This window comes from Eptatretus burgeri, chromosome 5, assembly GCF_056783735.1.
Source record: "Eptatretus burgeri isolate ZD-2024b chromosome 5, Ebu_testis_v1, whole genome shotgun sequence".
Taxonomy (NCBI): Eukaryota; Metazoa; Chordata; class Myxini; order Myxiniformes; family Myxinidae; genus Eptatretus; species Eptatretus burgeri.
The window spans coordinates 51,121,257-51,133,649 of NC_140965.1; the positions used below are offsets into that span (position 1 = coordinate 51,121,257).

Genomic DNA, 12,393 nt, shown 5'->3' on the forward strand with positions numbered 1-12,393 from the left:
TGTGAATATGATGAATGTGGGTGGAGCTTGTGTGGAGTGGGGTTTGTGTGTGGGGTTTGTGTGGGTGGGGTTTGTGTGGGTAGGGCTTATGTGGGTGTGGCTTGTGTGGGCGGAGTCAAAAAGGGGCGGAGTCAAAAAATTCTCAATTTATCTTTGTCTTTTGTAATTCCTGTGAATAAAATGAACCTAAAATATCTTCCCCTTCTAAATCATATACCTGAGAAGTCCAAGGAACTGTATCTATCACGTCAACAATTTAAAAAAGTTCATTCATCCACCGCTTTGTATAACCGTTTTCAAAATGAGATTTCCATCTATATATTCTGACTATATCACCAACTTTGAACTTAGGCTTTCTGACAATCTCTTTTTCATATTCTAATTTTGTAAATGTTTCGAATGGTTTTGTATTCGTTGACGTGTGAATCGTGTCATTATACTTATCCACAATATCCTGAATAAAATATGACCATTGTTGAGAACCGAGTTGTGTGAATTTTTAATATAGTCTCTCTTTTAATGTACGATTAAAATGTTCAATAACAACGGCTTTTCCTTCATTAAAGGTACTGTAAAATGTAATACTGTTATTTTTTAGAAAATTCATAAATGTCTTGTTATAAAACTCTCTACCCTCATCAGTCCACAATTTTTCGCTTTTCTCTTACTTTTATTAAATATCTGTTGAAAGGCTAACATAAGAGTATTACCTGTTTTGTTTTTTTAAAGGGACAACCCACGCATATCGACTCCTCAAATCAATAACGGTTAAAGCATACTTGTACCCCTTATCATTATTGAGTTCAATCAAATCAGCGGACCAGATATTATCAACTTCCTTGGAATAAACCTTCCTTCTACGAAACTTTGTGAATATTGGTTTATGCAATTCATCAGCGAATTGCTCTTCAATCTTAATGACATCATTAGAGCCTATAAGTTTTTTGAATCTCCAAGTCCAAGTTTCAATTTGGCATTGATCATTTTCTTCACGATGAACCTATCAACTTTTTCTCTCAAGGTTGTATTTTGTATGAGAGACAGATTATAAAACATTTCTCTATCGGCTTCATGTTTTTCTTCCAAAGTTGTGGTATTCCCATAATCAATATCATGTCTCATGCACACTTCATCAACCCTATTGATGGGTTTGCTCCATGGTTAAGGATTGTTTGCCTCATCTAATCTTTTATCCAAGTTTGTGCCTGGACCACAGAAAGAATACCCTGGTAGATGTAATTCCCCTGGTATTCCAGTAGTTGTAAATTTACTTCCTGATAAAAACTTTTGTACATCTCCTCCACATTTGTGTTTGAAGATAGATTGACACTTTTTTTGAACCACACACTGAACATGTACCTTTTTGTATAACCCTATTATTTTTACTTTTAAAATATGAGATATTTTTAGTCTTAGTTTTCTTTTTACATTTGAGACAATAACTCATGTATTTATGAAAAAATTCCTACAGAGTGCGAAAACCTTTTTAGTTTTCAACATGCACATTTGAGTCTTCATTTTTAAAACATAAAGAATCCTTAGAAATGCCTTCACTCTCTCCTCCATTTATTTAAGAAAAAAAAATGAAAAAATTTAATCAACATCAATATCTTTCCCCTGAAAACGATGTTAATAGTCTTGTCGAAAATATTGCAAATAGACATGTCAATTCTTTGTTTTCCTCCTCGGTGAGTTGAGATTTATTTATTTTCTGTAATACCCCCAATGTTTTTAAAATCTCACCGGTTTCCATATTTTTATATTTATTTATTCTCTCTCTTTCCCACCTCTCCTTCTCTCTCTCTCTCTCTCTCTCTCTCTCTCTCTCTCTCTCTCTCTCTCTCTCTCTCTCTCTCTCTCTCTCTCTCTCTCTCTCTCTCTCTCTCTCTCTCTCTCTCTCTCTCTCTCTCTCTCTCTCTCTCTCTCTCTCTCTCTCTCTCTCTCTCTCTCTCTCTCTCTCTCTCTCTCTCCTCCTTCTCTTTCTTCTCTCTTTCCTCCTTCTCTCTCTTCTCTCTCTTCTCCCTCTCCTCCTTCTCTCTCTTCTCCATCTCCTCCTCTCTCTTCTATCTTTCCTCCTCCTCTCTCTTCTCTCTTTCCTCTTCTCTCTCTTCTCTCTTTCCTCTTTTGTCTCAGGTTCTTCAACTGCTTCCTCGTCCCTTACTATCCTTGAACCACTTCCACCCCATAGAATATCATACATATATTCATCAGGATTTCTTGTTATTCCTGTATCCAAAATATTTTTTTTAGAACAGGAAACCAATAAGATTTCTTCTGAATTTCTAAAAGAGCCTTACGTTTTCTTAACTTTATAATTTTTTCATGATTTAACATTCTAATTAAATCTAAAGTTGTCAGTTTATCAACATCAGCATAATGCCAATCTTTTATTGAAAATACCTCATTCTTATGTTGTAGAACATATTTATTAAAATACCGAATACCCTTTTCTTGAAGGTATGCTTGTACACAGAAATGATTACTTTCTTGAAGCCTTCTTGTTATCATTTATGTATTGGAAATATATGACAGAATAATATTATGACACGAAACACCTCCCCATCTTCCCATAGTTAAATCATTTTGTATTTCCTTACTTATTATATATAATCCTGTTTTTTCTGTTTTCATGATATAAACTTGGGCAAAACCATTATTATATTTACCCTTATTAAATTCTTTTATTTGTTGTTTACTAATCGTGCTTCCACAAAACTCATTCTCGATACCAAGTGGATAATATTCTTCCTTACGAGACTGATTTAATTGTTCCATGTCTTCAAGATCAATTTTAAATGACCAATTATACCCTAAATCATTCATATCATATCCCCATTGTTCTATTCTCATACAAACGATACGCACTTCTTTATAAAAATTATTTTAATTCAAACTGTGAATTCTGTATGACCTGGAGATAAAATCAACACTTCTGTATCTTTGGAATACACGGCCGTTTTATTTAAAGATATTTATTGTGATAAATCACTTAATCTCACCAAGTCATTCGCTTCAGTTGGGCTTGGATAATTTTTTAATTTATAAGCATTTTTCATATTAATATTTTTTGTTATACTTTATTTCTGTCGTTCAGCCTGTGCATTTGTGTAATAATTTGAGAAATCAATATCCAATTCTTGGGATACACCAAAGATAGAACCATCTTTACCAACATAATTCATTTATATTAGATTAAAAATAATGCCATAAAAATTTTTTTGTTGTTGAGTTGAAATAACACGTATCGACATAATTGACCACAACACTTGGAATTTAATTATTGGACTTGAAATGTTTGATAAACACCATTCTGTATGAATTTTTTGACTTCAATAGGTGGTGGAAGACCAAAACTATCAAAATAATATTTGTCTTGACTATTAAAAATAGAAACCCAATGAGAACTTTTCCCATTATTATTTTCTAAGTTAATAATATTCTTTGTATGTTTCGGCACGTTTGTTAATTCATCTCTCATACAAATAACCACATTATGAATTTTTAATTTCTTACAATATTTAACAAGTTGTAAATTTGATGTTTTATTCTTTCGAAATTCATTAAATCACTCATCAATGCCCATTTATTTATTAGAAATATATAATCGATTACCTCTATTAGTTAATTTTACACCTGCTTGTGCGATAGAAGAAAGCATATGTCCAACCAACAATCTTGCTTTATCAGGCAGACTTTCAAGTTTTTCAGCAAAATCTACAATTACACCACTTCCACTAATTTGGTTCTCCAACTCTTTGTTACGTCTTTCCAATTCTTTTTGAGCCCGGAGTTGAGCCTTCCTTTCGTTGGCAGTTTTCACCGCTGTTGAAATCCCACCCGTCAATGCTCCAACCGCACTTAAACCAGCAAATAAAGGAGTTAGAAATGGGAGAAATCCTCCACTCGTCTCTCTTATTGAATATTTTTTCAACATTAGTTTTGTCATTTTTCATTTTAAGTGAGCCAGTATCGTTCAAGATTTTAACCTGTTCTCTTGTGAGCAAAACATCAATTCTGACTGCTCCTTTTCTCTGAATTGTATTAACGTTACTCATAGAAGGCTTTTGATTTTGAACACAAGATGATAGTTTATGAAGATTGATTTGATTAACATATACCCCAGTGGGTACTTTGCCACTCATTTATTGAACAAAAAATTACGTGAGACTAATCATAACACCATTATCTGTATTAATCTGTAATTCTGTTTCTTCCAAAAGCAAACAATATATATCAACTTCTTCACTCTCTCCTCTTTCAATGTATAGGGAAGTATCCACTCGATTTGACTTTATAGTTTCCTTTTGAGCGCTCAGGTCAAACGCATCGATTGTATACAAACTTTTAAATGCTGTCATATCCAAAATAGGTTCTTCATTTCCATTACTTTCACACACCTTTTGGTAAGACTTGTATGCATCAGCAAAATCATTTTTTCCCAATTAATTTCCAATCTATCTCATGGATAAAATGTTCCATCGAGAGAAACAAGAAGTTGTTTCACCTCAGCATTATCACTCAATGCATTATTCTTTTCTGTAGCAGTATCACCATCTGGTTTTTAAAAAATGATCCACAGATATCATGGCTTTCCTTCCAGAACACCCAAATTCCACGTGTAAGTGGTTTGGTTTAGTTTAACGTGTTGACATCTTCTTTTAAGATATGATACACTGAGTGGTTTCTTTGAGTTAAGTCTTCTTTTCAACATCTCTTCTGTTTAAGATTAGGAGTATATTCACTGATATACCAACTCATTTCATCAATTACAAATTTATTCTGATCACCAAAAGCACCAGCAACACCAAAAAGTAATCTATTTTCATGATCATTCCTTTGTGGTTGAAATCTAATTTTAAGACCATACAGAACTTTATCATGATCACAAAATCCAAATATACCTTTAAGAGGAACTGCCACAGTAAAACTACTAACTGCTTTTGCATCATCATGATACATTCCTTTCCTTTGAGTATATCCAGGGTCTGTGTTTGTTCCCGTTGACATATCAGGAATAAAACCTTCGACAGCCCCCTTTCCCATTCTATCACTGAATGAATATAGTGTAAATTTCATCATTTCAGATACAGCAGAGACATAATCAACCGCTTCAACTTCTTGTGTTCCAATGTACAAACGAACATTATCAAACATTTTCCAGAAGAAATAATTTACGAGTGCAGCATTTGTGTTATTCCCAGCCTTAAAGAATGTAAATTTACAAAACAAGAAACTTTCGGATAGATTCAAATAGGTTTGTTGATTATTTATTTCAAAACTTTTTGTACCATTTGCATTCCAGTCTGTTCCAGTTATTGCATTTACCTTGAAGTAATCTTCCTTTTTAGTGGAGTTTGAGATGATCATAGTATCATCCAAATCATAGACACTATCAATTTCTTCCATACTTGTATTTATTGAGGAAAAAAGATGTTAAAACTTTTGAAACCCTGACCCAAGTATTTGAATTATGTTCTGTCGTTCTTGGGGAGACAACTGAGTTTTGCCTTCATTAATTTCTTTTATTGCTTGTAATTTATGAGATTCCTTTTGGGCATCTTTTATGCTCTTTGCAGCACCTGCTACATTTCCCACAGCAGAAGCAGTTGAACCAATTCGGTCTTTATGTTCAAGAATAGTTGAACTGATACCCATTAGAGCAGGGGTCGGGAACGTTTTTGACCCAGAGAGCCATGAAAGCAAAATATTTGGAAATCTATTTCAGTGCGAGCCATATAATATATTTTAAGACTGAATTCAACTAAATGTGAGTATAATAAGCCTCTGAATTTATTCTTTTAAATAATGTTGTTATAATACTCACCATTAATGGGACTTCTGGTGCTGCATCGATTTGCTGATGGCTTTGTTGTCTGGTTGGTACTTGGTGAGGTTAAGCTTCATGCAAGCGTTGAGGCTTTCATCCGTTAGACGTAATAGTAGGTTGGACTTGATGTTTTTAAGATGTGAGAATGACTGCTCACAGACATACGTAGATCCAAACAAGGTCAATACAGCAATACTCACACGCTGCAGTGTGTGGTATGTGACAGGAAGCGCGTTCCAAGTTTTGATAATCAGCTGGTCTTCGGGTTGAAGTTTTTTTCATTTCTGTCCACATGTGCTTGCTCGCCAACTCCGCTTTCTGTTGTGCGATTCTTTCCAAATCTTCATTCAGTGACTTGAACTTATTCACCCACATGTCTGAGGCCTTCAGGTCAGCCACTTCTCATTCAAAATCTCTGATGGAGACACCAGGAATGTAACTCAGGTCGGCTGTGTTCAGTGAACACTCGTTTGGATGGGTGATGAACTTAAAAAAGACGAGTGTGCTCACAAAATTCTCCAAAGCGTGCTTTGAATGACTGTCGGAGACTGGATGTGAAGCCAGCTAACTGGTGGAGATCAAAGTTTTGAGTGGGCTCACTTGCTGTGCATGCATCTTTAAATTGTCTCAGTTTTTCAAAATGTAGTAAACGACCTGTTTCAAGATCCATGATAAAGAGCTCCAGCTTGTTTTCAAAAGCAAACATGGCTTGTTGAAGGGATAACACTGTATTTCCAATGCCTTGCATTTTCACGTTGAGCTCGTTCAGATGTTCAGTCATATCCACGAGATAGTAAAACTTGAGGAGCCACTCAGTTTCGGCTAGCTCAGGATGCTCAATCCCTTTCATTTCAAGGAAAGTCCGGATTTCGTTCAGGCAAGCCGCAAAACGGCTAAGCACCTTCCCTCTTGACAACCAACGCACATTGCTGTGCAAAAGCTGACCGTGATAGTTATTTCCAACTTCATCCAGCAGTGTTTTAAACTAGCGACCATTTTAGGCTCGGGCAACAATAAAATTGATCACACGAATGATCAGCGACATCACTTCGCCAAGCTGCCCATCACACATCTGAGCACAAAGTGCCTCCTGGTGTAGAATGCAATGGAAACTTAGGATGGGTCTATTTTCATGTTCATGGAGAAACGCCACAAATCCTTTGTTTTTCCCCACCATACACGGAGCACCATCAGTACACACTGAGATAAGTTTATCCATTCGTAGATTTTTTTCTTGAGCGAACTCCATGAAAGACTTGAATAAATACTCACCTCTTGTGGACCCTTTTATTGACAGAACAGCAAGACTTTCTTCGCGCAGTGTATCACCAGCAGCATATCTTGCAATCACACTGAACTGCGACAAATGGCTTACGTCTGTTGACTCATCCAAAGCCAGGGAAAAGAACGGCACTGTATTTATGTCCTTCACTTGCGTTTCCTCCACTTGGTTTGCCATCATGATGGTACGATCATGAACAGCTCTTGCCAACCGAGGCATGTCTTGTATCCGTTTGATTATCTTGTCTTTGTTCGGAAGATCATCAAAAAGTTCATTGGCTACATCCAGCATGAACGTTTTAGCATCCTCGCCATCTCTGAATGGTTTTCCGTTACTCACTATTGCTAAAGATCCAGCAAAGCGAGCGGAATTATAGTCACCTTGCCGGGTCCATACGCGGAGTTGCTGCTGGCTGGCTTGCACCCTGCTCAGTAGCTCTTGGCACGCTTTCTTTCTGCTGCTCCCGCAGGGGATTTTGATGCAAAGGTAGCATGGCGCATGTCGAAGTTCCGCTTTATATTCGACCGTTTCATCGATGCAATTTTGTCATTGCAAATTAGACACACCACAGAACCTGCTCTCTCCACAAAGGTGAATTCTTCGGCCCATTCGTCCTGAAATGTACGATACTCCTCATCTTTTTTATTTTCGCCATCTTCTTCATCGAAGGGTTAGCTTTGAGAAAATGAGAGATTGGGAGATGTTGAACCAACTGAGGCTTGGCAAATATTGAGTCTGGCTGGCCTGCACACAGGCTTATATACTCGAGAGGTGCGGTGCGGCCGGCCGACTCTGGGATGCTGTCGCCTCAGCGGTGGCGCGTGATTGGTTGAGATGAATTCCGCTACGCGTCTCGGCGGCGGCACGTCATTGGAGGAACCGAAATCACTAGTCGCCTCGGCCGCATGACTGGACGAAACAAAAACCGCTTAAGCCAATTCGGAGGCGTTTTTTCTTCTCTCCTTCTGCCAAGTTCAGCCCTGCACGTGAATGAAGCACGACACCATTCAAACTGTAGGTAAAGTTTCCGTGAGAAATATTGGGCTTTCAAAGTTTCAAACTCCAATTTTATCTGCGAGCCAGATGCAATCATCAAAAGAGCCACACCTGGCTCGCGAGCCACACGTTCCTGACCCCTGCATTAGAGTATCAATTATCCCATTTCCTCGAAATTGATGTCCGACACCCCTTTGTCTCTTAGGTTCATAGTATCCTCCACCAAGATACATACCTTCACCCTTGTAGTATGGGGAAAGGAACATCCCATCCCCTGTAATTATTTTATATTTTCCCAACTCGTGTTTCCTCACAATAACCATCATATTTATTTATTGGAAAACTTCATGTAGGTGAATTCTGATGGATATAACTTCTCCATTGAAAGAAATCATCTGATTATCTTGGTCGGTTATCCTAAAATTTACTCTGTATGTGGTTTTTCCTGACACAGGGAGATAAACCAGATTTTTGGGTTCCATATTGAATTTATAACCAATTGGGGTTGAGTATGCGCTGAATGAAAATATTGTATTTGTTCTTATTCCATCATTATAAGCACCATCAATAAAATCACAGTGAATTAATACCGAATTTATTCCTGAGGATATTTGAATGACATTATCACTGTAAAACATCCCTTTAGTTTCAATCTTTTTTGAGGAGAAACCCAATAACTCTCGAAATGAATTATCAATTGTGAAATCAACCTTGGAGTTATTTTTAAGTTAAATCGTTGATTTTGACATATGTTTTTGAATATCTATAACAATATTTTTTGGTTCATCACCCTGTTCTTTCATAAGTCGAGCAATTTCGGAAGATATTTCAGAAATCTCATATGCTCCGGGTGAGACTGTTATTGTTTTGTATCCACTTCCCGGATTATAACTAAACTTGTCATTTTTCTCATTTATAATAAATAAGATATTATAAGTTTCCATGGACAATAAAGATGCCTCATATTCTTTTGTTGGGTCAAGTTGTAGTGGGTATGGGAATGAAGATGTGTGGTCGCTTGTTGTGAAATTAAAACGAAGGATTGTGCTTCTCATCTTATTTAATATGAGATAAAATGTCTTTATATTGATATTTATTAATTATTTTCATGTTCATCAACTGGTCTAAAATGGCTGATGCTTCATTAAAACAATTGTTATTTCCAGCCTCCTTCTACAAAAATAACAGTCTATTAACTAATTGTGATGGGTCATTTGGAAGAAAACTAACACCTGAACCAAGGATACTTAAAACCTGAATAATGTGTTTCTCCTTCTGATTCTTCCTACTTTTACCAGAAAGGCTAATCCTATAATTAACAGAGTCCAGCAGATCAATATATACTCTATCATCATTATTTTTCTTATCCAATGGTTTATCAAAATACTTTGATTCATACCTCACAGTTGAAGCTTGTCTTCTATCTTTTGTGAGAAGAAACATTAATCTCGGAGTGAGTTTAACAGGAGGTTGAGCAGAACTCAAGAACCTTAATTCATAATTAAATATCAACACCTTTTCTTGAACAAGATGAAATATTGCTGGTTGTTTTGTTGGAATAAGTCCTGCTTTGGTTTTTTAATCCACTGAATATTCATTGTTTTGAAGAGTATTCACAATATAATCAGGGGGGTGATTAATCTCTTCCAGTTGTTGAAATAATCTGACAGCATCATATTCTAAATTCTCCTATATGCTCTAATTCTTCCTCCATCATTTGACTGAAATATTTTATCATTTGAAGTTCTTTAGGAGTATATTCCATTGTGGGAACTGTGGAAACATCTACAATTTTTTCTTGGGAAGTTTTTGAAAGTAATTAAAAAAATTTCTCTTGTTTTCTTTCAAATGCTTCTTCGCCCGTTAGTTTCTGTCTGCGTTTCTTCTTTATGTCTTCCTGTTGTTTTCAACTTTTGAAACCAACTCTTGATGTTCCTTAAATCTTCTTGGTCTTTCTTTCCCATCCATTTATATGTTGGAAAATATCACTTAATATCTCATCTTGTTTCACAACAATATATTTATATTTTTCAGTCATGTGCTTCATATAATCCCCAAATTCCTTTTTACTGCATAATGTAGAACAATTATCTCTCCAAAAATTGTTTATATCTATTGAATTTAACTTGAATAAAATAAAAGTGTTAGCATTGTTTCTGATGGAACGACGAGGAAGTTGAAAGTATGATTGACTAAGATAAATACAATTTCAAGAAGAATGTCTCCCTCTTGTGTAGTTGCTGTCCATTACCGTTTGGTTTCTCTCATTCACACAATCATCAAAGATAACGAGGTTCTTTTTTGATTTCTCCAAATCTTGGGGAGAAGGTATATATCATTCGTATTATCACTAAGAATACAAGTTATCGGTTTTGATTTCTTTTTACATCTCTGTGTATCACAAAATAGTTGTATTGTTGTGATTACCAAATTCGCAAACCACCATTCAGGACCCTTAGGTGAGGTATCTCGGTAAGTGCATGTGTAGTTAGGCCCAAACCCGTTGTCTAGTGGGAATAAATGTTATTCATGCGTGCTGCGACTCTTCAGGATAGCCGTTTTTCTTTTACTATCTTTATTTTGGACCAACCGCCATGATTACCACCACAACCACAACATCAACCACCAACCACAACGCCGCTTCACCACAACCGCCACGACCTTCCCGTCACACCTCGCAACCGTAGCATCGCCACCGTTCTTGCCCCGCTGTGGGTACCGGTGTTGGACTCATGCAGAGCGCGCGTCGAACAGCATGTACAAAATCACGGATTTTGTGCTTCAAAAACGGATCAAAAACGACACACGCCCACTTTTTGCCGTCCAATCAGTGAGCGAGGGGCAATTTGGCCCCGCCTCCAGGACGATCGATATATGCAAATTTGTGGATCAAAAAGCCTTCACGCCCACTTTTTCTCGGGCCAATGGGGAGCGGGGTGAAAGGTCAAAGGGAGGGGGTCAAAGGCGAAGCTACGGGGGGATAAAAGGACCGTGTTCGTCAGTCAGAGCGGCGTGTGGAAGTCTGGAGCCCGAAGCCTGCAGTAGCTGGAGAAGCTGAAGAGAGTCGAACGAGGAGAGCCCAAAGAAGAGTCCAGGGTGGAGAGTCCAGAGGCGGAGAGGCGGCAGCGGCGAAGGCAGACGAGGGGGTGCTCGCGACGGTGCCGGGAGCTGCACGCCCGAGGAAGGCCGGCAGCGCGACCTGGCCGAGGTGGAGACGCACACCAGGGATAATAAAGATCCTCTATACCCCGAGCATCAGCAACCCCCTCCTGTTCCCCCCCGCGCTGAGATAGTGCGACCAAGGGGGCCCCTTTCCCACCCCCTGCCAGACACTGTCCGCGAGGCCCGCGGAGTGAGGCGCCATCGCCGCTCCGCGTCTCATCACCAGACGGGTAGGCGCGACCCGGTCTCGGCCTCAGGCCCGCCTCATTCTAAGGGGATATTCTTTTCCTTGGTTTTGGGTATGTGTTTTCGGCGCCGTCTGTGAGGTGGAATTGTATAAGTGTTGCCGTGTGCTCGGTAGTCGGTATTAGCTCTGCATTGTTTTCGCTTTTATATTTGCTTTTTGTGTAAATGGAATTGTGTTTTTTCTGTGTGCTTTTGGTGGAATTGAATGTGTGTGCTTCCCGTGTGCTGCGAATAAATGTGCTTTATTATTGAACTGTTCTCCCGCTTCGCTTCGTCTTTTTCTCCCATTGAATCCTCATCTTGCTTCACGTAAAGGGTTGGTAGTGGGCTGAATACGCCCGATAATTAATCGAACCGTCGAGGTCGACGATAACACCGCTCGGTTATTCTGATAGTACGGAACGGGTCGCTTAAGTGGCCCGTGTCCGAAGTCGACCTGCGGCGAGGTGCGATCGCCCGGTCTACCCTCCGCGTGGGTACTTAGGTAGGTCGAATTTGGCGAGCAACCCTATCCCACGCGGGGGCTGATTGGCTCGATCGCGGTGAGACCGAAAGGTCCACCCGTGACTGGTTCCCGGCGTTAGTCCGAGAGGGTCACGACTGGATTGTCCGTCCGGTGGGCGACGTGCCGCGATTCGAGTTACGTGGCCGTCAGCACGCCGGCGGGCGCGAATATACCAACACTGGTGTCAGGTCGTGCGATACAAATTCATCGCCCTCCTCGCGGCACTGGTATCGGAGAACAGGAAAACGGGCTCTCCTGTCTCCGGCTAAATTCACGGGAATCGGTCCAGGGGTGAGAGAAGCGACCCCCGATTCCCTCCAAATTACGAGCGAGCAAATTAACCCTTCACGAGAAGCAAGATGGCGTCTCAAGGCG

The 12,393-nt window shown here is 38.9% G+C and overlaps 1 protein-coding gene across 1 annotated transcript in view; it reads left to right on the plus strand.

Moving 5' to 3' along the window:
• Nucleotides 1-12,393, plus strand: part of F2 (coagulation factor II, thrombin) — a 105,641-nt gene that overhangs the window by 61,705 nt on the left and 31,543 nt on the right. The window lies entirely within an intron of this gene.